Below are 26,071 nucleotides of genomic sequence, written 5' to 3'. Positions count from 1 at the left end.
TGGAGGTGTTCAAGGCCAGGTTGGATGGGGGCTTGAGCAACCCAGTCTAGTGGGAGGTCCCTCCTGCCCATGGCAGGGGGTTTGGAACTAGATGATCTTTAAGGTCCTCTCCAACCCAAACGATTCTAATCATAAGATCTCACTATTTTTGCTGTTATTAAGGACATACTAATTTTTATTTTCTGAAAATGTAATAGTAAGTGTAAAATAAATTAAAAAAATAAGAAAATAGGTATTTTTAATTAGTCAACTAACTAACTTCTTAGTAAATTCCTTTTTGATTTCAGGTCAAGTATAATTATGAGCTTAGTAGGATAAGTGATATAGTAACTGGGTGGGGGTGAGGGAAAGGTAAAAGTTAAAGACTGGAATTGGCTGCCCAGGGAGGTGGTGGAGTCACCATCCCTGGAGGTGTTTGAGAGGGCACTGGACGTGGCACTTGGTGCCATGTAGTCATGAGGTCATGGGTGACAGGTTGGACTTGATAATCTTTGAGGTCTTTTCCAACCTTATTGATTCTATGACTTGTTATACTCCTGTATCATCTCAAAGAATAAAGGGATCATTGAAATTTTTGTATCATTTTAGACTTATGTTTTTTTCCTTTGGGCAAAGATCTATGAGAAAATAAAAAGCAGGTTTCCTGTAAGTCATCTGGTTTAGCTTTATCTAAGCAAGAAGAAGGAAATTTATATTTTTTCTCCCCCCTGCCTTTTAGAAACTCTTTTATTCCTTCGGGTTTTAATAAATTAGCTTTAGCTTTACTGCCAGGCACAGTAGTAAAGACATCCAGGCTTGTGCAATAATACAAAGATTGATAAAACCTTAATTTATTAAAAAGATTGCCTTAGTAGAGTCCAATGTAGAATCACAGTTACATGCCTGACAATTTCATAAGCTGCAGAATACTAGAAAGAAACATTTCTTTTTTTCATCATTCTGCTGGAAACAACAATTCATCATTTCAATTATTGCAACATTCTATTTTAATTATGTATGACACTGTCTAAACAGAAAGCAGAGATTCACAAGCTGCTCAGACATATTAGATATCCAACAGAACTGGAAAATATTCTGATTCGTAAAATATGGTCTGGATAAAAAGAGGCTGAGAGGAGACCTTCTAACTCTCTACAGCTACCTGTAAAGGAGGTTGGAGCCAGTGCTTGTTGGTCTATTCTCCTTAGAGACAGGTGATAGAATGAGAGGAAATGACCTCAAGTTGCACCAGAGGAGGTTTAGAATAGAATTAACCAGGTTAGAAAAGACCTTCGAGATCATCGAGTCCAATCTATCACCCAGCACTAATTAATCAACTAAACCATGGCACCATGTGCCATGTGCATCATACAGTCTCTACCTAAACACCTCCAGTGATGGTGACTTCACCACCTCTCTGGGCAGCACATTCCAATGGCCAATCACTCTTTGTATGAAGAACTTCTTCCTAACATCCAACCTAAACCTCCCCTGGTGCAGCTTGAGATTGTGTCTTCTTGTTCTGGTGCTGGCCACCCAGGAGAAGAGACCAACCCCCACCTGGCTACAATCTCCTTTCAGGTCGTTGTAGACATCAGTAAGGTCTCCTCTGAGCCTCCTCTTCTCCAGACTAAGCAACCCCAGCTCCCTCAGCCTTTCCTCATTGGGCTTGGACTCCAAACCCCTCCCCAGCTTTGTTGCCCTCCTCTGGACACGTTCCAGCAACTCAACATCTTTATTAATCTGAGGGGCCCAGAACCGAACACAGTACTCAAGGTGTGGCTTAACCAGTACTGAGTACAGGGGCAGAATGACCTCTTTGATCCTACTGGCCACAGTGTTCCTGATACAGGCCAGGATGCCATTGACCTTCTTGGCTGCCTGGGCACACTGCGGGCTCATGTTCAGCCTACCATTGACCAGTACTCCCAGGTCCCTGTCTGCCTGGCCTCTCTCCAGCTACTCTGACCCCAGCCTGTAGCACTGCATGGGGTTGTTGTGGCCAATCTATAGAACCCTGCACTTAGATGTGTTAAATCTCATGCCATTGGACTCTGCCCATCTCTCCTGGCTGTCAAGGTCCCAAGGTTTAGATTGGATATTAGAAGAAACTTCCTCACTGAAATGGTTCTCAAAGACTTGAATAGGCTCACCAGAGTGGTGGCTGAATCCCCATCCCTGGAGGTGTTTAAAAGCTGCAGAGATGTTGTGCTGAGGGAGATGATTTAGCCCCAGACTTGGTAAACATAGATAACGGTTAGACATTAAAGTATTTTCTGACCAAAATGAGTCAATGATTTTTTGTTTCTATGATCAAAGCTTGAAAATTCATAAAATCAAATTCTGTGTATCATTGTGGAGCAAGAATTTCATTTATCTGCTAGTTAGCATGCCTTTTTTTTTTTCTCTCTCTCTTGAAATTGAAAGACTCTAATGTTTATCAACATCCAATGGTGTTTGTTCATTTCGTTGATTTTTATTACGGTTTCCCACAATTTGAAGTAATTACAAAAGAAACAACAGAAACAGATTTTTGATTGTTCATTGTTTGTGGCATCTGTAGGAAATATGTTGGCTTGCCATCAACTGTTCGCAGGCTTTATTTAAAATTAAGAGAGAGACAGTTGTGAATTATAAACATTGTCTATAATGGAGCTTTGTAGTTTGCATAATTATATTTTGTGAAAGAAAAGAGGCAAGCTTGGTCTGACTTCATTTTTCCATTAGAAAAGATTCGACTGTCTTCATCCCATGGTACCAGCTGCACTGTTCTTTGTGTGAGATCACTGTGCTTAATTTCAATAGCCTGCAGAGAGAGTTTATTTTTTAAGTGCTGTCTTTTGCAGATGTGCCAAGGGAAAGATAATTTTGGTCTCTTTAATCATATGCAGAAAGCTAGTCCTGTTCTGAAGCTTTATTTCGTATGGAGCTTCCAGAATAGCCCTGTATAAAAACCATAGTTTCAAATTAAAGTGCATTTTAAGTCAGTCTGTTTCCCATAAGAATTCTCCAAAACTACTTGAAATTTTTGCTAAATATGAAGATTTTGTTACTTAAGGGTATACTAAATGCTGTTTGGAGAGAAGATGTGTATAAAGACTTTGCAAATCCAAGACCAATATTTTGAAAAGTGGAATTAAAGGGTGATGACAGGAGTACAAAATGTGTCTCAACACAAATGTTTGCATATAAAATCTCCTGTACCTTTGTCAAGAACTTTGGGCACTGAGCCCGGTGCTACAGTAACAGAATAAACTTTCCTTCTTCAAGGTAAATTCTCATCAGGCTATTTTAAATTAGGCTAAGTACTTATGGAATAAAGTTTATCCATTTGAGAACCTGAGCTCCCCTTGCTTATCTGAAGGATCACAGATGATCAAGATTGATCCCAAAGCTCTTTCTTCTTTCTCTTAGAACGAGGGATGGTCTTTTTGTAACATCTCTTGGAACTCCCATTTTATCCTGTGAATTTCAGATAGAGGTTTTAAACTTCTGCATTGGCAATACAGATGCTCAGTAAGTAAATTTTACTTGCAAACTTCAGTCATTTTTAAATGTAAAATCTCACAAAGTTAAAATCAATTATTAGATGAGTTATATCCCAAGGATTTTGGGAGGTAATTGGCAAAATATTAATTAATGAATTAACTAAATTGCCTACTTGGCAAAGGATTTAAGACATTCAAGATATAAAATTATCACATTTGATTTGAACTAAGCAATACTTAGCAATAAAATATTAAAGGTGCAAAATTGGTACCTTTCGTAATTATTATTTAGTAGTATTGTTTATCTACTTGGTAATTATTAGTATAGTAATATTTGTTCTTATTCTAAATAAATATTTCTGCAAGTAATTCTTTTTCCCCAAAGGCAATTAGTTGCTGTTCTTATTAGAAAAGCTATAGTGGAATGCATATGAATGTGCATGAAAAGAATTTGAAGTTATCCAGTTCAGATAAGGAAAATAAATTAAGCTAGAAGAAGGGACACCAATAGATGATTCACTCAATCAACAAACCAGGCCTACACCTAAACCCAAAGGCAGGAGGAATTCACACCATCAGCACAAACAGCAGCGGGAAACAGGACAGTGTATAGAATACGCTATAAATGATCATGTGAAAAGACTTTGGCTGTTTGTGCAACATCAATGACAGAAGACAAAAGTAAACTTTCTGATCTTCAAATATTGTTTGTGCCTTGAAATGGAAGAGCTGAGAAATAATGAGCATTTTTTCTTTTTTTTTTTTTTCTTTTTTTTTTTAATGTTAATCCTTTCTTAGAGGATTAGAAAGCAAAACTAGCAGAGCAGATCCTGACTATTTCTTAGAGCAAGCCTTTAATCACATTGTAATGCAGGCAAACATAGCTTGGTCGTCCTCTCATTTAATTGTAATTAAATGCTTGAAACACATGTGTCACTGACAATATCCCTATTGCTAGTCATCAACACTAGGATATATGTCTAATGATAAGTCCAGCCTGAAGCAGCTGGGAAGTGTTGTCAACATAGTATCTGATGGGTAATATCCAAGAAAACAGAATTATAGCATCATAGAGTTGTTTTGGGTGAACAAGTCATAGAATCATAGAATTGTTAGGGTTGGAAGGGACCTAAAGGATTGTCTAGTTCCAACCCCCATGGCCATGGGGAGGGACACCTCACACTAGATCAGATTGCTCAGAGACACTTCCAGTTTGGCCTGTAATACCTCCAGAGATGGGGTTTCTACCACCTCCCTGGGCAACCTGTTCCAGTGTCTCACCACCCTCATGGGGAAGAGCTTCTTCCTAGCATGCAATCTGAATCTACCCATTTCTAGTTTTGTTCCATTCCCCCTGGTCCTATCACTCCCTGACACCCTAAAAAGTCCCTCCCCAGCTTTCTTGTAGGCCCCCTTCAGATACTGGAAGGCCACAATTAGATCTCCTCGGAGCCTTCTCCTCTCCAGACTGAACAGCCCCAACTCCCTCAGTCTGTCCTCATAGGAGAGGTGCTCCAGCCCCCTGATCATCCTCATGTCCCTTCTCTGGACACATTCCAGCACCTCCAGATCCTTCCTGTAATAGGGGCTCCAGAACTGGATGCAGTACTCCAGGTGGGGTCTCACCAGACTGGAATAGAGGGGGAGAATCACCCCCCTTGGCCTGCTGCCTATGCTTCTCTTGGTGACCGATGGAGGAGACTAAGGGGGTGACCTCATTCATGTTTATAAATATGTAAAGTGTGAGTGCCAAGAGGATGGAGTCAGGCGCTTCTTGGTGATGCCTAATGACACGACAAGGGGCAATGGGTGGAAGTTGAGGCACAGGAAGTTCCATGGAAACATGAGGAAAATTTTTTTCACTGTGGGGGTGACAGAACACTGAACAGTCTGCCCAGGGATGTTCTGGAGTCTCCCTCTCTGGAGATATTCAAAACCTGTCAGGATGCATTCCTGCTCTAAGTGATCCTGCTCTGGCAGGGGGGTTGAACTAGGGGATATTTTAAGGTCCCTTCCAAGCCCTAAGATTCTGTAATTCTGTGATTAAAAAAGGAAAAAAAAAGACTACTAAAAATCTAATATGTTTAAGCCCAGGCTGGATGAGGCTCTGTCCAGCCTGATCTAGTGTGGGGTGTCCCTGCCCATGGCAGGGGGGTTGGAACTAGATGATCCTTGTGGTCCCTTCCAACCCTGAATGATACTATGATACCAAAAAATATTTTCTTGTTTTTTCCTTTTTCTTTACCTGTAGTTACACTTTCCTATATTCCAGGACTTGTAAGTTGTTTATGTTTTCAATTTTTATTCAGATGAATGTCAGAAAAAAATCAGAGAATCATTTTGGTTGGAAAAGATCACTAAGATCATTGAGTCCAGATGCCTGCAAATGCTTGACTTCTATTTGAAAAAAAATAAGATAAAATCAGAATAAAAATTACTTGGAGAAAACTCTAATCCAAAACATTTTCAAAGGATTGTGCAAAGCAAGTTGGTTTTCTTTTCAATTTTTATTCAGGTTCACTTTTATTTCAAATTTTATTCAATTTTTATTCAGCCCTGAAGATTAAATGAATCATAAAATTATAGATTTTTTTTGGTTGAAAAAGACCTCTCATTGAGCTCAAAAGACTGAGGTTGGTTTGAAAAAAATAAAGTAACCCCCCAAGCAAATATAAATAAATAATAATGATTAAAAAAAATTGCTTGGGGTAAATTCTTATCTAGAACTTTTTCAAAGGAGTGTTTAAATCCTCACAAAGAGAACTATTGTGACAGACTGATGTCAATACCTCACATTTGGCTCAAAAAAAAACAACCCCAAACCCAATAAAACATACACACAAAAAAAGCAAACCAATCTAGCTTCAGACAGAGTGTTTTAATCACCATCTGGCTAAGACTCCTAAACCATACATTTCCCAAGGAAAGATTATAGAGTAAGAAGCCTTAATCCCCACACCACCTTCAGATGCTCATGAATTAATGCATTCATTCATCAATAAATTACATACTCAAACCCCTGCCTAAACTAATGTTGCTTCCATCCCTATGGGTGTCTGAGTGATCACTCAGATTTCTTTAACTGCTAGTCATCAACATCAGCAGGAACATTGAATTTTCTCTCCCCCCTCTCCACGAAGAAAACATACTGATATGTTTTCAGTAAGTTTAACTGCATGGGTGGATGGCAATGAATCACTGAATCACAAAATGGTAGGGTTTGGAAGGGACCTCTGGAGATCATCTAGTCTAAGGCCCCAGTCAAAATAGGATCATCTAGGGCAGGTCACACAAGAGCACATCCAGATGGATCATGATAGTATCAAGAGAAGACTCCACAAGCTCTCTAGACAGCCTGCTCCAGGGCTCCAGCATCCTCAGAGGAAAGCAGTTTCTCCTCATGTTGAGGTAGAACTTCCTGTGCTCCCTGTCTCAGGCTGCGACAGGGGAGGTTTAGGCTGGAGGTTAAGAAGAAGTTCTATACAGAGAGAGTGATTGCCCATTGGAATGGGCTGCCTGGGGAGGTGATGGAGTCACTGTCATTGGAGGTGTTCAGGAGGAGACTTGATGGGGTGCTTGGTGCCATGAGTTAGTTGTTTAGGTGGGTTGGATTGGTTGGTGGGTTGGATTGGTTGATGGGTTGGATGCAATGATCTTGAAGGTCTCTTCCAACCTGGTTTATTCTATTCTATTACCCCTTTTCCTATCACAGGACACCACTGAAAAGAGCCTGGTCCCTCCTTCTTGGCACCCAGCCTTCAGATATGTATAAATATTAAGATCTCCTCCCAGTCTTCTCCAGGCTAATGAGCCTCTCAGACTTTCCTCATCATACAGATATTCCAGTCCCTTCATCATTCTCATAGCTTCTATTGGACACTCTCTAGTATATATCTGTCCTTCTTGAACTGGGGAGCCCAGAACTGGATGCAATACTTCAGATGTGGTCTCACCAGGGCAGAGCAGAAGGGGAGCAAAAACCTCCCTCAACATACTGGCCATAAATTATTGGGAATTAATGTTAAAATTTATATTCTAATGGCAAAAAGTTGAGGTTGCTTAGGGTATTGCAATTTTTAAATGGTGTTTGGCACTTTTTCTACAACTTTTTATTTTTACAGCTAGTATTTTCTACTGCATTTCATGTTCCATGCTGATAATTAAGGACATGTCTCTCAACATTCAATTATTCAGTTCTCTGGAATACTTAATACAGCAGGTAGCCTATGATATTGGGAGGGGCTCTTTCACTGGATGTTTTCAGAAAGAATAAGAACAATTCTTTGTATCCAGCTGCATTGTCAAAAGCTGGAAAAGATTTGGTGATCTTAACAACAGTTTCATTGTCTCACGATGAGGAACAAATTAGTGGTGCTGGGGAGAAGCATCACAGAATCACAGAAGGGTAACAGTTGGAAGCGACCTCTGGAGATCATCTAGTCCAATCCCCCTGCTAGAGGAAGTTCACCTAGGTCAGGTGTTCTGTTTCAGGTTCTGTTTTAAGTGTTTTCCTTTCTTTTAACATCTACTACATGAATTAGACATCACTAACATGGTTAGTACTATTTCCAGATATCAAATTCTTGCACATTTAGAAGGCAGACTGAAAACGTAAACTAGGTAAACATTGCCTCCACTTTCCATAATGTATCTAGAAATGGGCTGAGAGATTTGGGTCTGGTTCCAGGGACAGCTTCTAGCAGCCTTCTAGTACCTGAAGGGAGCCTGCAGGAAATCTGGGGAGGAACTTTTTGCACAAGTATGTAGAATTATGACAAGGGGCAATGGTTTTAACCTAGAGAAGGGTAGATTTAAGTTGGCCATTAGGAAGAAGTTCTTTACTACGAGGGTGGTGGAACACTTGAATGGGTTTCCCAGGGAGGTAGTTGAGCCCCCATCCCTAGAAATATTCAAGCTCAGGTTTGATGGGGCTTTGAGGAACCTGATCTACTTGGGGTAGTCCCTGTTGACCACAGGTTTGGACTAGATGACTTTTAAAGCTCTCTTCCAATACAATGCATTCTAAGATTCTATTTAAATGTTATAAAGTAATAGGGAAAAGAATTCTAAGAGCATAATAACATGATTAAACTTGTTGAGTCTATTTGATTTCAAACCACAGATTATATCCTATCTGTTGAGGCTGAAGAAATCACTGGATACTTAAAGAGATGGGAGTGTTTTTCAGAAGGAAAGATCTGACATCATCACCCACATTCAGGCTTCCATTCCACAAAACACTGGCCAGCTAGGAGATGTGCTCTTTAGACATGAGTGCTTTGTAACCTCCACACTGAGACTGTTGCCTTCTGAAAATATCTCTCCAGAACAGCTTATGAACATATTCATGCATTCACAATCTGCAGCTAACAGGATGTATTTTCCAGTCCTGTGTTATTGTCAGCACAGCATTTTTTTGTAAAGCAGGGGGAGTAAAAGTATTCTTAAGGTTGGGTGATTGCTTAAAGGCAGCAGGTAATTCTGCATTTAGCAAATGTGCAATAAACATAAAAATCCTCTTTATGAAATCACTGCGGGTTTTTTTCTCCTTTACTCACTTTTCTTGACATTGCTACTGCACATTTTAATCCTTCTTAGAATGTTACAGCAAACAACCATTGGTACCTCTTCATTAGTCCTGTGCCAGTAATGCTTTGCTTTAGGCAGTCCAATGCCTTCAAGAAACGATGCATAGAAGTTGCTTTTCTGACATCTTGAAGGTAGAGCTAATATTATGCTCAAGAGTAGGAAGGTGAGTAGTTTGAAATAAAGAGCTTGTTTATGCTCTGTTTTGAGGAACAAGAGGTTTACATATAGAACACAGAAAGATTGCTGAGCATTTTGCTGACAGTAACAGTGAGGAACCCTGGATAGTGTTTGTTTCGATATTAAAAGCATGTGGCTAAAATTTTCAAATCATCTTAATTTGCTTACTTTCTGAAAGAAAGTTTTGTGTAGAATCTTGATTCAATAATAAATAAATAAAGGTTTTAGAGAAACAAAGATGTTGGAAATTACAAAACATTTATTTTGGCCAACGGATTCCTGCAGCAATTGCCATGTTTTTATTTTGATGTGTTGGTTGCTGTCACATCAGTGAAAGGAGTCATAGAATGATTTTGGTTGGAAAAGAGCAAAATAAATTAAAAAAGAGATAAAGTGAACAAGTCCTCACCTGTTAAAACCATTTACTGCATAGTTAATAGCCATGAAGTTCACACGCAGTAAGGAAAAGGCTGAGCTGTACAACAAAGTGAAGCTGGAGGATACCTAAATGTTTTTAAACCTTAATATGAAAAAAATATTCAGTATTAAGTCAATGTATTTGAAAATGTAAACTGTTATCTTATATTTATAAGCCTATTATTATCGTAAGCCTAAAACCAGTAGGGTGAGGAGCTGAAATCTTTCATATGCATAAGTCTTCTTTTGATCTTCCTGTAAGTGGCATTATATAAATCAGAAGTGACTACTGGTATTGGTAGAATTACTCTGGTATGAAGTTGGTGGAGAAGAGAATGTTTTCATTTGGAGAAAAAGAAATTATATTTATGTGTGTGTAAATATATATATACACAATATATCTATTAAAGAAACCCTGTATGTAGAGTGTAATGTATAGAGAGAATCATAGAATTGTTATGGTTGGAAGGGACCTCAAAGATCATCTAGTTCCAACCCCCCTGCCATGGGCAGGGACATCTTACACTACAGCAGGTTGCTCAAAACTTCATCCAACTTGGCCCTAAAAACCTCCAGTGTTGGAGCTTCTACCACCTCCCTGGGCAACCTGTTCCAGTGTCTCACCAACCTCATGGTGAAGAACTTAAATCATATAAATCATTAGGTTGAAAAAGACTTCTAAGACTCTCAAGTCCAATTTATATATGTCTCTGTGTGTGTCTCTATTTGTCTATGTGTGCATCTACACAAATATAGATTGCATATAGGCACTCTCATCTTTATATATTAATTATCTCAAAGGTCTTTTCCAACCTGGTCAATTCAATTAAATTCTATTCAATTTAACTTCATTTTATTTTATTTTATTTTATTTTATTTTATTTTATTTTATTTTATTTTATTTTATTTTATTTTATTTTATTTTATTCCATTCCATTCCATTCCATTCCATACATAAAATATCTATAAAGATTGCAATAATTTAGTTGAAATTATGAGTAAATAAAGAGCTGTGTGTGAGTAGACTGGCAATACACAATATTTTCCACTACTAAATCTGTATTTCCTAAGTCTGTTTACTGCAATTTCCCCAGGTTGGAGTCTGACAATGACAGTTGTCATAATCTCTATCTGCTACTTTAGGCAAAAGAAATGTTCCTAGTATGTTCCAGACAGCAGGGCATTAAAAGAGTAGGCAGATCAGCAAACAGCGCTTCACAGATCACTCATATGCTGAACAGATATTTTATTAGCTTTTTGCTGAACTCAGGTACTTAAAAATACTGTATATTTAGAAATGCTGTGTATGAAATGTTGCACTAGCCCATATTTTTGTGCTGAGCAATATGGTTTAGTGGTAGTAGTTTAGCAGTAATGGTGGTATTGCGATCTCCTAGCGAGCAGTTGGACTATATAAACTCAAAGGTCTCTTCCTACCTCTACAGTTCTATGGCTCTATGATTGTATTTGTTTTTCTTAGATTTCACAGATCATAGAATAATTTTTATCAGAAAATTCCTTTAGGAGCATCAAGTCCAACAACTCTCTAACTCTGCCAGGTGTGGTTCTAAACCATGTCCCTCAGAACCACATCTCAGTGTCTTTTTAGTGCCTCCGGGCGTGGAGAGTCAATCACCTGCCTGGGAAGCCTGTTCCAGTCTGTGAAAACCCTTTAACCCTTTCAGTCAAGAAGTTTTTTCTAAGATCTATCCTAAATCTCCTGGTGCAACTTGAGGCCATTTCTTCTTGTCCTAGTTAGTAAGGAGAAGAGGCCAACTCTCATGCAGCACTAAAGTCCTTTCAAGTAGTAGCAGAGAGTGAGAAGGTCTTCCTTCAGCCTCCTTTTCTGCAGACTAAACAACCCCAGTTCCCTCAGCCACTCCTCACCAGACCTGTTCTCCAGACCCTTCACCAGCTTTGCTGCCCTTTTCTGGACCCATTCTAACACATTAACGTCCTTCTCATAGTGAGGGCCCTGAAACTGAACCCTGGACTCAAGGTACACCCTGACCAGTGCTGAGTCTAGGAAGGACAATCACTTCCTTCATCCTGCTGGTCACACTTAATAACTTTTGTTTATCAGAATATATATTTTATGTATGGAATAAGAATAGAATAGAATAGAATAGAATAGAATAGAATAGAATAGAATAGAATAGAATAGAATAGAATAGAATAGAATTAACCAGATTGGAAAAGACCTTTGAGATCACTGAGTCCAACCTATCATCCAACACTATCCAATCAACTAAACCATGGCACCAAGCACCCCATCCAGTCTCTTTTTAAACACTTCCAGTGCTGGTGACTCCACCACCTCCCTGGGCAGGCCATTTCAATGGCTAATCACTCTTTCTATGAAGAACTTCCTCCTAACATCCAACCTAATGTCTGGAAGCCATAATTTCTGGAAATTATCTATCTTCCTACAAGGATCTGTCTCCAAAGACTTTGAAGTCACTAAAGGAGACTATCTACTGTCTAATCATGTCTTGCTTTTCAAAAAAATATGGATTATGTTAGGCTTAGACTGGATAGTGGAAAGAAATTCTTTACAGTGAGGGTGGTAAGATGCTGGAACAAGTCGCCCGGGGGGTTGTGGATGCTACCTCCTTTGAAGTGCTCAAGGTCAGACTGGAGGAGGCCCTGAGCAAGCTGGTCTAGTGGAATTTGTCCCTGCCCACTGTTTAGGGTTTGGTAAAAGGTGATCTTTAAGGCACCTTTCAACACAAATAGTTTTATGATTCTATGATAGAATGTGAAATATTATCAGGATCAATTGAAGTGTACAACATGATTGTGCTTGATCTTGTCTAAGAAATTTTGTGATGAACTTGCATTCACAAACATTTTTCTAAAACATTTTAGGGTTTATTTTAAGGCAGCATGAGGTTAAAAAGCTAATAGTCTGACTTCCTTTCCTAGTGCCAGAACCACCGTCGTGCTGCACAGTTAATTGAGACAAAACCACAGCCATTAAGATAACAAAACACATCGTGAGAAACTGCTGGGAATTGTCACACGCAAGGAGTATGTGAGCTTCATACATATTGGGGTATTTCAGAAGCAGAGAAATGTCTAAATAAAGGAGCTTTCCAGAGGCATATCTAGTGGGATTGCAAAGGTAGGAATACTCTAAATGCTGTGTGCGTAAAGTGAAATTCAGTGTATTTATTTTCCACCTTGGGAAGCAAAGTAAAAGTGACATTCTGAAATGATGAAATCTCTTGAAACTTTATGCTCCTCCGTTTCAAAAGGCCAGAAAATTGTTTTCCAAAAAGAAGGAAACATACCTGAGAGGCTACAATGCTGAGTTGTTTAAACACTGCAATACCACTGAGATGCTGAAAAACTTTTAAATTTGTAAATGTAGAACTGTAAATAGGCTCCAATTTTAGATTTAAATTAGACAACCAAAGTCCTTATGCATAAAGAAAAATTATCAATCATTTCCAAGGCAATTAAGGAAGTCTCATTATTAAACTGTTTTCATCATAATATTGTAGATAAGTTAAGAAAAACAGATGATGTATTAGAATAAAGATCAACCTTCAGCTAATATTCCTCAGGTTACTGTTGTAATTTCTGCTGGTCAGTCTCCAGCCTGTTGTTTACCACACTTAGTTTTTAAGGCATGTATCACACATATCACAAGGCATACATCAGTTTTTACATTAAAAGTTTGACATTAAAAGTTTTACATTGTGCTTGTTAGTTTAGAAAGCTAATGGCCATGGTGGTCTTACACTGAAGGTTTGACTCAATGATCTTTGGAGTCTCTTCCAAACAAAACAGTTCTGGGATTCTATAACAAAAGAGATATTACAAAAGTGTCACAGAAATGGTTTCCTCTAATGAAAACAAAGCAACATCCTACTCACCAAGTTGGAGAGAGACAGATTTGGTAAGTGGAGTGTTCAGCAGATAAGGAATTAGCTGGTTGGTCACATCCAGCGGGTAGTGGTAGTGGTCAATGAATCAAAGTCCAGATGAAGATTGGTGACAAGTGGTGTCGCTCAGGGACCCATACTGGGACCTGTACTTGTCCCAGGAGTGGCTGAGGGGGGCTGGGGTTGTTTATCCTGGAGAAGAGGAGGATCAGGGGAGACATTGTTATCATCTACAACCACCTGAAGGGAGGCTGTAGCCAGGTGGGGGTCAGTCTCTTCTCCCAGGCAACCAGCATCAGAACAAGAGGACACAGTCTCAAGCTGTGCCAGGGGAGGTTTAGGCTTGATTTTAGGAATAAATTCTTCACAGAAAGAGTGATTGGCCATTGGAATGTGAGGCCAGGGATGTGGTGGAGTCACCATTGTTTAAAATGAGACTGTTTAAAATGAGGTGTTTAAAATGAGACTGGATGAGGCACTTGGTGCCATGGTTGAGCTGATTAGATAGTGTTGGGTGATAGGTTGGACTTGATGATCTCAAAGGACTTTTCCAACCTGGGTAATTCTGTAATTCTGTATTCTGTATCTTTTCCAACAGTAATGGTTCTATGATTGTATGATTATGCATCTATGAAAATATTTTTAAAACATGGGGTTGTAATATATGAACATTGAAAAGAACACTAAAAGAACTTTTAGTTATTTACAGCACTGAGGATGATAACTATGTGCTGTGTTTATAATAATAATGATTAAATATGTCTTGCTAGCATCACTGACATTTAAGCCTTGCATAAGTATTTCAACTTATGTAAAGTGTTTTATAATGAACACTGCAAAGTAACTTTATTGATTTTCACTTTGTTATTCCAACTTTACTGTCATGTAAATGGGATTACAGCCTGACCCACAATTTATAACGCTTCAGTCTATGTTTATATCATGGAGCTTGTTATATTTCAAAGAGAATATTATTTAAAATCCTTTACCCACAGGGATTACAATTTTATTTCCTTTAATTTTCCATTTAAATGAATTAAATAAAATTCTTAGTGCCCATGGGAACATACTCGTTAGCTGCAATATGCCATATTTTTATCATCTCTTAGGAGATAGGTATTTTGAGGTATCTTCATTAGTCCAGTAGTTTCCTGGATCCATCTCATGCAAAAAGCCTAAGGAGGGTCAAACAGAGAGGTGAACCAAAGAAAATTAATTTCTTGCCAGGAAAGGGAAAAGGAAATGCTGCCTCTGCATCCTGTATTTAAAAGCGTGGTTACAAAATACCTAATTTTACATTGAGCAGTTGGGTTCACCAATCATTTTAGAAAGTACTAATGAAGTATTAAAGTATACTGTGTCATAATTAGGAGAGTGCACTTTCTAAATGATTGGTAGTTCTCTAGAGTGGTTTCCTAGATTTCTTGTAGAAAATGTGAATTTATCTGTGGAGCAGTTTTATAGAGTGAAAAAAAATATATAAACTAGAACTAATATGGTTCAGTTGATTAGATAGTGTTGGATGATAAGTTGGACATGATGATCTCAAAGGTCTCTTCCAACCTGGTCTATTCTATTCTATTCTATTCTATTCTATTCTATTCTATTCTATTCTATTCTATTCTATTCTATTCTATACTTACTGACAATGCAAAAGTATTAATAGTCGTCTGTGATGGGTTGACCTTGACTGGCTGTCACATGTTGATCCTCTCTACCTTCTCAACAGGATGGTGGAGAAAATAAGATGGATCGAGATAAAAACAAGGAGACCACTTTTCAAGTATTGTCAGAGGCCAGAAATACTTAGAATGAATCACAGAATGTGCTGTGTTGGAAGGGACCTTTAAGGATCACCTCGTGCAGTCATTCTAGGGAACCTACAGGAAGGCTGGAGAAGGAGTTTTTATAAGGGTGTCTAGAGGTAGGATAAGGGGGAATGGCTTTAAGCTGAGGGAGAGTATATTTAGACTGGATCTTGGTAGAAGTCCTCAAGCATGAGGGTGGTGAGACCCTGGAATGGGTTGTTCAGAGAGGTTGTGGACACTTTCTCCAAGGAAGTGTTCAAGGCCAGGCTGGATGAGACCTTCAGCAACCAAATCTAGTTGAGAGGTGTCCCTGGCCCAGGCAGGGGGGTTGGAGTAGATGATCTCTGAGGCCCTTTCCAACCTATGCCTTTCTGTGACTCTATGAGTCTATGATCTCCAACTAGACCTGGTTGATCAGGACCCCATAACTTGAATTGGGGAAGTCTGACATATGAGGAAAGTCTGATATAACCAGGTCCAGAGTGGTGAGCTGCCTCTTTTAATTGCATTTAAATGATAAAACACAATTTTAATTACATTTAAATGTAACTAAAATAATAATCTGTGGTATTATGTCTCTCTTTTCCTTATATACTGACTATGGTATCAAATATCCTATTGACTGGGTTTGTTGGATTTTCCTGGCTGTGGTCCCCTTTCAGCTTCTTATGAAAATTAACCCCATCCTAGCTGGATCCAGGACAAATACATATTTCATAATATCATATAACTTAGGCATGTATAAGAAACCTTCACCATGTAATGGCCATGGTGGTGTAAGGTTGATGGTTGCACTGAATGATCTTAGAGGTCTTTTCCAATTGAAATAAATTGAAATGATTCTATGATTGTATAATACTTTTTTTTAATTCTTTTTCCCTACCTGGAGCTGGTCTGGTGTTTTGAACAAAATCATAGAATCATAGCACTGTGGAGGTTGGAAGTAACCTTTGTGGTCATCAAGTCCAACCAGGTGCCCGGAGTGCACAACTCTACCATTACTGCTAAGCTTCTACTACTAAACCTTCAACACCATGTCTACACATCTTTTAAATACCTCCAGGGATGGTGACTCCACCACCTTCCTGGACAGTCTGTTCCATCACTGGAGGTGTTTAGGAAGAGACTGGATGGGGTGCTTGGGACCGTGGTTTAGTTGATTAGATAATGTTGGGTGACAGGTTGGACTCAGTGATCTCAGAGGTTTTTTCCAACCTGGTCAATTCAGTTCAATTCTATTTCTATTTCTATTTCTATTTCTATTTCTATTTCTATTTCTATTTCTATTTCTATTTCTATTTCTATTTCTATTTCTATTTCTATTTCTATTTCTATTTCTATTTCTATTTCTATTTATTTCTATTTCTATTTCTATTTCTATTTCTATTTCTATTTCTATTTCTATTTCTATTTCTATTTCTATTTCTATTCCTATTCTATTCTATTCTATGCTATTCTATGCTATTCTATGCTATTCTATTCTATTCCATCCCATCCCATCCCATCCCATCCCATCCCATCCTATCCTATCCTATCCTATCCTATCCTATCCTATCCTATCCTATCCTATCCTATCCTATCCTATCCTATCCTATCCTATCCTAATACTTGTTAACCTTTTCTGCAAAGAAATTTTGTCTTCATGACTGCCACATTTTCATTTGGGATTTCTTACTATCTGTTATGAGTTTGTATACAAGAAAAGTATTGTACCAGTTAAAACTGAGTGATCAATGCTGAAGATGTTATCATTTATGTAAAAGACTCTCTTGCATTTTACAGTGAGTTGAGGTGGTGAGCTGAAAGGACACATTTATTTCTGCACAGCAACCTGTACCAGGTTTTTTGCCAGTTTTCTGGTCTGTGAACTGTATTTTCTGTATTTCCCCAAAGCTGCTGATGTTTGCTGTACACATAAAAATAGACATTTATGTCTATATAAAAATTCTCATAAATCAGGAAGGTACTGAAGTTGTAGGCCCTACTAAATGGAAATGATTAAAAGATCAATTCCTTCTTTTTTTTTTTCTCTTTCTTTTTTTTTTTTTTTTTCCTCTTGTACAATATATCAGATGCATGGGTACATTTTTATTTTTTTTTTAAAACCTTGTGATATGCTTCTATCTCCTAGTTCCAAGTATCACTGTGAGTGCCTCCTGGACTTTTTAGTTAAAAGAAACCTGAGTTCCTGCCCTCAGACAATGTTGAAGGCTTTAGAGGGAGCTCTTTCAGAAGGAAGTATTTTGATTTCATATCACAGAATCACTGAGTATCTTTGTCTGGAAGAGACCTTGGAGATCATTCTAGTCCAACCTTTGACCCTTCACTGCAAGGTAACCAGTAAACCATCTCCCTAAGCACCAGGTTCACAAGTTATTTAAACACCTCCAGGGATGCTGACTCTGCCACTGCCCTGGGCAGACTATTCCAATGTTTGATAACCCTTTCAGTGAAGAAATATTTCCTCTGAGACCATCAAGTCCAACAGTTCATCTTCTATCTAATTATTATTTTTTTATGTCATTCTTCTATTTTGAAGACTGACAAGTGAAGAAGTGCAGCTTAAAATGGGTCCTTCTCAGAGCTTCATGGCCCTGCCTGAATTTAGGTTATCAGTTAGATAAGAAATAAATTATCATGGATCTTCTTGTGTTATTTTTGAGTTCTGGGACCAAGGTCCACAGGGTCAGGAGCAGAGAGATAACCTAAGGTTCTTTGAAACCTCAGGAAACGTATGTTTTTGTTTCACTCATACAGAACTGGAACTTCACTTTGCAGAAAATGTTAACTGCTCAAATATTTGTTCTGATGAAATAATTGCAATAATTGACTGCTCCATAGAAAACAAATTAATTTCAAGCATGGAATGAATGAAGCTAAGTTTACAAAAGTATTATCAATGTGCTGCTGCATGCAAATCACAGGAATGGTAGTATGGAGTTAATTGTGGTGTTAATCATATTTAGATCCATATATTTGTACAGATCTCCTTGGGAAGGACCATGATAGGAAGACCAAGTCTCTTTTGTCTAGAGTAACTAACATCTCAAACTAGTAGAAACCTCAGGAACAGAGCAATAATGAGACTCTTTTTTTTTTCTGCTGACCTCTCTCTAAGTGATTGCAGTGTTGCCCCGAAGGCTGGAATACTATTGATTATACTCCATTCCTGTCAGGACTGTTTGAAGAGTTATGATGCTCCTGATAGAGTTTCAGGGTTTTCATCATGTTGCTGTCTGTAGAGAAATCACAAAATAATTTGGTAGAGAAGATCAGATTTTGTACACATAAGCATATCTAGAATTATTAATTAGTAGACACTCACATGGGAAAATGTGCTCTAATCTGCTTTGCCTTTTGGGGGCTTAATTGAGAATCCCCTCTGGAGCAGCATACTACACATAGTGCAATTCGCTGTACATCTCTTGACCGGCAGCAGCTACTTATGAACACCTAAAGACTTCCATTTACTACCAAAAGTATATGTTTTCAGCATAAATGCAGAAGAGGCATTGATCTAATACAACTGAAGACCAATCTTCCCCAAACATGTAATTCTTCCAGAGAATTGCTTCGTTTAATCGTATTCATAAAACTCAGTTTCTCAAAACTATCAGTGATCCATTCATTTAGTAAAACATCCTGCACAAACCACAAGTTTCATCTTGAAACTGACCATAGAAATGTTAGCAAATACAGTTTTGAAATACAGCTGAGGAATGCATTTCAGGTTATTAATTCTTTATTAATTTCATTTGGAATTTTTTGTCTTCTGCTTCTGCTTCTGATACTTATTACAATTCTAATAAGATATGTGACAATTTTACTAATAAATACTGTGTTATATGTCTAGTTTATATTGTTTTCCAAAACAAACCTGTTGAGCAAAATTAAACTCTTAACTGGGTAATGGAATCACAGAATTATTAGGGTTGAAAAAGACCTCAAGGATCATCTAGTTTCAGCCCCCCCCCCCATGCCATGGGCAGGGACACCTCACACTACATCAGGTTGCTCACAGCCACATCCAGCCTGGCCTTAAAAACCTCCAGGGATGGGGCTTCTACCACCTTTCTGAGCAACGTGTTCCAGCGTCTCACCACCCTCATGGGGAAGAGCTTCTTCCTAACATCCAGTCTGAATCTGCCCATATCTAGTTTTGTTCCATTTCCCCAAGTCCTATCACTACTTGACACGCCAAAAAGGTCCCTCCCCAGCTTTCTTGTAGGCCCCCTTCAGATACTGGAAGGCCAGGATTAAGATTTGTGTGCTCTCTACTAAATCTTTACATGAAGATCACTTGCACATAACAAGGATTCAATAAATTATTTATATTCACAAGTATTTTTACATAGTTGATTACTTCTATTGAACTCAAGGGACGCATTCCTTTAAAGCTAAGTATACATTTTTTCACCTGAGTGAAGTGAGAAAATGAGAAAATGGAAAAGAAAAAAAAAATCTATTAATTGTAAAATAAATTATGTTAAATTATTGAGAAAGTTTTATGTTCTGAGTGATATAAACTTTGGTTTTATCCAAAATACACTGTGATTTTGGCTTGCATGAGATGCTTCAATTTAAATATATTTTTTCTTCTCCTAACAATTATTTCTAAATTCTATTATTACAAACACACTTTGGTCTATTGATTATTCATGGCCCTTTCTTCTAGTAGTTAATCATTTTTACCAGTCTTGAAAAGTGCAATTCCTTTTGCCACAAACAGGAAAGTGAAAATCAACATAAACTTTGAGATAAAAGGCAAATGCTTTCAAAACAAACTCATAAAGGCACTATTGCCATGACGACATGCAACACATTGTCTATGATCTCTGCAGGCAAAAATAAACCAAGAAGATGTAATATACTCAAAAAATAGTTTCTTATTTCAGGCAAGTGCTTCAAATTGCATAAATACATTTTATTTACTGTGTACACAGTGATATGCTTACACACATTTGCCAATGAGTAATATTCCTTACCTCTTCTTGTTGTTGGGTTGAACATCTGTAATTTAGCTAAAAGGGGAATGCTGATTACACTGGAATCCTTCCCATGTGCACTAAGGCTGCTACACCTGCGCTCTTGCTCAAGATGCCATACGAAATACTGCCTTTGGCTCTGCAAAACCTCAGTTGGTTTTAGGTCTTGGTTATTTAAAACACCCATCTATCTCCTTTGATTCTACTAAGATCCTCTCTCTAAGACTATAAAATTTATTCTCTAAGACTATAAGATAACAGGGATAATCAAAAGCTTTTTAGACCACAGCCTGACATTCATAACGATTTAAACATTCATCAGTGTTAAAAATGCTGCTTTTAGACATTGCTTGCTTTCAGAATGTGTTTGGTACAAGCATAACTTAAAAAAATATATAATGTAGCAAATCATTTGGTAGACAGAGCTAACTGATGGAATATAAATATCCAATTTTATTTGGTTTTATCTTATAACTCTTAATATTACTCATATTACTCAGAACATTACTCAAACATTACCAATATTTTTCAAGTCTGCTTTTAAATCTGATTTATTCTCAGGGAGTAATATTATAGACTGAAGATAAGGAAAAAACAGGATGTCAAAGTATTGTAAAGTTATAAGCATATACCCTAGACAACTTCCTCATCATTAATCACTCAATAAATGTTTTAGGCTCGAGGTGAGGAGAAAGCAATTCACAGAGAGAGTTGTTAGCCATTGGAATGGGCTGCCCAGAGAGGTGGTGGAGGAACTGTCCCTGGAGGTGTTCAAGAGGGGATTGGACGTGGAACTTGGTGCCATGGTTTAGTCATGAGGTCTGTGGTGACAGGTTGGACTTGATGATTTCTGAGGTCTCTTCCAATGTTGGTGATTCTGTGATCCTGTGATTCTGTGACTAATAATGTCATTTACCATTAACGCATTTATAACCTATAATGTTTTATATACATTATAGAATAATGCATATACATAGATATTACATATTTATTAAATAAATAATAATAAATGGTCTATACAGAAGTTGTTGGAGTATATAAAAAGTTAGAATCCCAGCAAAATAACGTGGTTTATATATCGAACATAATACAAAATAAGCAGATAGTTGTACAAACATCATTAAATAAAATGTTAGCAGATGTTTTTGTCTCGTAACATGGTTTAATTATCAGATAAAAAAATAAATCAAAATTCTAAGATGAGAAATACATGAATCAGTTATATAGTATTTATGTTCCAGTTTCCAATTTTCCCATTACAAATATTTTCCAATTACAAAAAAAATATGCAGATCATTCTGTATATTAAGAAAAGCCTCATCCTCTGCTGTTATATGATTATATTAAACAGTTAATGACATTAGAGACTGTTCTGTAATAGAAAAAAATTACTAGAAATAATTGTTGTAGTGCATTACAAATATACTTAGTCTTCAAGGTAATAACTTCCCTGTGGCAAAAGTCTTTTCCCATTCCCATATGTTGTGCCATTTGACCACTGAGAAAAGCTTCTTATTTGCTATAGCTGAAAGCATTTTTAAATGGACAGAAAATGAGTTGGTTGGAGCTCCTTGGAGGAAGAACACAACAATATCTTTAGCTTACAGTTGTTTGGGGTAAAGTGCCAATAAGCTCCTGTGAAAACTCTAAGTCACTAATCTGCAAAAAGCTGGAGTTGTTGGCTCCATTCATTTTATGTAGTTAGAAAATATTTTAAGGCAGACATTTAAGTCACAATTTATTTCTTCCTAATAGAGAATTCTTTGAGTTTTTTGGGTTTTTTTGGTGTTGACTGATGAGTTTTCATATAAAAGATCTCTTTTGAAAAAGAATAGATTAATGATGGCACATCCCCTCAAGCATAGATTGATAACCTTAGGACAGGCAGATGTTTGGGTGTTTCCAACTGGGACTCATGCTCTCAGCAAACACATATGATGTTCATTTATGCTCTTTTGGTTTCTGCACTCCCAACCATCTGTTAAAATGGCACCTTGCCTGTTAACAAGCTAGTTATATTGTTCTAAAGAGATAAGGAAATCAAATAAATGTAGGGTGAGCTGGACTACTCTAATAAGCATCAAAAAATGGCTGCTTCCTCTGAGAAACTCCATTTAAACCTTTTTGTGTGTGTGTGCCATATTCATCTTTAACTCTCAAAACCACTTTAAAAAATAGCAATTGAATAAAGCAATTCTCTTTGTAGTGTTTGTTCTATTGAAAAAGATGCTATCATCTCTGCTATTTTGTTTATGCATTGCAGTTTTGAACGTAATTTGTAACTTATAACCTCCTCAGCCATAATAACAGCTTTCTGATACAAACCACTGCCTTCAGTGGAACTTGTGCATTTTACACTAGCCAAGTATTATATTTAAAATGTTATTTCTATGTTGACTTACAGAATATTTTGAAACTTTACATTTCAAAATTCAAATCACACTTTTCTCTAACTTTTTTTTTAATATTAAGGAGGAAAAAAAAAAATCAATAATTGCCTAAGACTTTGCAGCTCTATTTGACCAGTTGTTGACAAGACAGTGCTTCCTCTTCTGAGATTTAGGTTTAACCACATGAAAATGCAGTCATGACCTACAGGCTGGATTACTGACGTTCTTCAAAGTTAAATTTGGAAATGAAACCCCATATAAAAGAACCTGCAGGTAGTTTCAGGGTATGTTTCTCACTGCTTTGCTTGCCCCATCCCACTGAGAAGGGGGCAAACAGCCCAATGGGCCCACACTTGGGGGACCACCTTTCCTGAGGTTACAAACCCTTTCTGATTTTATTGTGTGCAAAAATTTAATACTACCTGGTAGAAACACTCTTTCATAATTACTTCATACTATATGGAATCATAGTCATAGCATGACAAGTACCTTGAATGACTGAAGCTGATCTTGCAGGGATATTGGACTAGATGACCTCCAGAGTTCCCATCCAACCTCTATCGTTCTGTGATTCTTCATGATTCTGGGAAGTAGAATCAGAAAAATCAATACAGAAATAGCAGATATACTACTTAGCAGATATACTACAAATGTGTGTGTTTGACCTGAATGATTTCTTATTTGTCTGAGTTTGGAGACTTTTTCTAATCTCAAGTTCTCATCCTTCCACTGGCCAGTATTTCTGCATTGATTAAAGCCTAGGAAAAGGCAGACATTGTTTATAGGCTGCTGGTTATTCGCATGTTTAAATAGCCACATATTCAGCCTGAAAATCCATGAAGTTGAAGTGGAGCAGAAGGCAGAAATTTTTTTCCCCATACAGGGATAAAACTTATTCTATTCCATTTAAGATATTTCAACTAGACAAAAGAGAATCAATACTTTCTTTAAGCTATATGACAAATGTGAGAGATTTTCTTGCTCTCAATGAGACAAAACAGCGTAGAGTTTTACATACAAATCACAAACAGAAGCTTAAATTCATACTCAAATAAAAGTCAGTCAGTTGCAGGAAAATAAACAAAAGGTCTCTCCTTCAAATTGTTTTCAGATTACAGTTTGGTGGAAAATTTCTAAAGAAAGAACTCAACTGACAACTGCAGTTGAAAGATGAAACTGAATTATTAGCGTAGTTACATTTCTACCTTTGCGCGGTTGAAAGATGAAACTAAATTATGGCTGTTGTTACGCTTCCTTGTTTTCATCTAGGAAAAGAAGAACATGGTTGCAAGTATTCCAGTGGCTTCATAATATAAATGAAAACACAAAAATGTCAACAGGAAAACCAAAACACAAAAAGAAAAAAACCAAATCAAAACCCCACCAAAATAACCCAAACAAGTTCAGAAGTTAGAGGCATCCTCAAAAATATGCATGCTTCAACACCAGAGGAAAAAGTCAACGTACAAAATAAACATTTATAGGGACTCTTGAGGAAAAGAAAGCAATTTTTCCAAAGCTGGATGACAAACCTCCACAGCTGAACAATTATTCAGTATTTGCATGTCATGGATTGAAAAGACCATTCATTTCACCATTTTTAATTTTTTTTTTCCAGGCAACCCAGCTGATTAATTAATTTATCTCTTCTTGGCAGGACTCCTTTTGGGTTTTTTTTTGCTGATCTGATTCTGCAAAAAATGGGTTCCTGAAAGCGATCGGAATTGTGTGTTCTTTTTGTCCTCGAGATCCAGATTATTGCACTTAGATTTGTCTCCTTGTTTTATCACTCTCCTTGTTGCTGGCCAGGGCATTTATCCTACTGCTCTAAATGTGTCTGGTTTATGTCACTGAGAGAGTCAAAGTCCATTACTTTGTATTAAATTGAGATAATTGCCCTGTTGCCCTGTACTAAACTGTAATGAGTGTCCTGTCTCCTCCAATACCAGGCACCACTGCTTTAGACTGATAATCAAAGAGAAGGCATGTTGTGCCTGAGCTTTCCACACAATCTTCCTGCATCTCTCTGTTTGCCTGTCTTGTGAGGGTTGGTAGAACACGAGAGAGCAGCTATATAGCTTCATCCTTTTTGCAAAATATAGCTATTGGAGATGCTGAGGAAAAAACTGTGCAGAGGAAAAGACTGATATAGATGTGGTGCTAAGAGTTGTGGTTTTGCACCAGATTTGGTAGAGTAAGGTAATGGTAGGACCCAGTGATCATAGAATCAGAATCACAGAATGGTAAGGGTTGGAAGAGACCTCTGGAGATTATTGAGTCCAATCCCCCCTGAAAAGCAGGATCACTTAAGGCAGGTCACACAGGAATGCATCCAGATGGGTCTTCAGTCACCAGAGGAGAGTCCACAACAGCTCTGGGCAGCCTGCTTAAGAGCTCCATCACCCTTACTATAAAGACACTTTTCATCATGTTGAGGTGGAATTTCCTGGGTTCCAGTTTGTACCTATTGCCCCTTGTCCTATCACAGGACACCACTGGAAATAGACTGTCCCCTTCCTGACACCCACCCTTCAGATATTTACACACATTAATGAGATCTCTCAGTCTTCTCTTCTCCACACTAGGAAAGGTCTGGGAAAAGGTTTTTTCCCAACCAAAATGATCCAATGATTCTGTTCTAGGAATGTGAGACTGAACTGGTCAGTCGACAGTGCAATGAAGATTTACATGCCCCAAATATAGTTTATCTGCTATAAATTGGAACTGGTTAAATAAGATGAGAAAGTTTAATCAGAACTACAGAGCTGTTGGCCAATATGAACTGTGTGGTTATACAGAGAGCAGCTTTAACTATGTTCAAAGAACCTAGCCTAGAGAAGAGCTACCTATGGATATACTTATCAGTCATGGGGTACTCAGAAAAAAAAAAGAATTATTCATTCAGGGGAGAAGGATAGAGTTCTGTTCAAGGTTACTTCTTATCTCTATAGTAAGCTGAACAAACTGTTATTTTCCAAAAACTGTCATAGCATGCTCTAGATCTAACAAAACTTGTATCTGAAGAGCTGCTTGCACATCCTTCCTATTTTGGGGGATTTACACTCTCCTTAAAGAAGGCTTAAGGCAATACTAATACTGTTATCGTCACTCAAGTAGCTACCGTACAGGATTTATTCAGCTTCTGGTGGTGTTCTTCTATTACTGTGATGGGTAAAACTCATTCAAAGATTCATAGGATGAATTGGGTTTGAAAGGGACCTTGAAGAGCATCTGGTTACACCCACCCTGGCATTGGCTGCTATGTTTCCTAAAGCTAGAAATCTGTCAGAATCAAAAAATGCTTTCTTAGTCTTGGGCTAATGAGGGGACATGATAAAAGAAGTTGTT

Source organism: Melanerpes formicivorus, unplaced genomic scaffold (genome assembly GCF_026170545.1).
Source record: "Melanerpes formicivorus ecotype bairdi unplaced genomic scaffold, bMelFor1.0.p_v2 SCAF_4, whole genome shotgun sequence".
In the NCBI taxonomy this organism is placed as follows: domain Eukaryota; kingdom Metazoa; phylum Chordata; class Aves; order Piciformes; family Picidae; genus Melanerpes; species Melanerpes formicivorus.
This window is presented reverse-complemented; position numbering follows the sequence as displayed.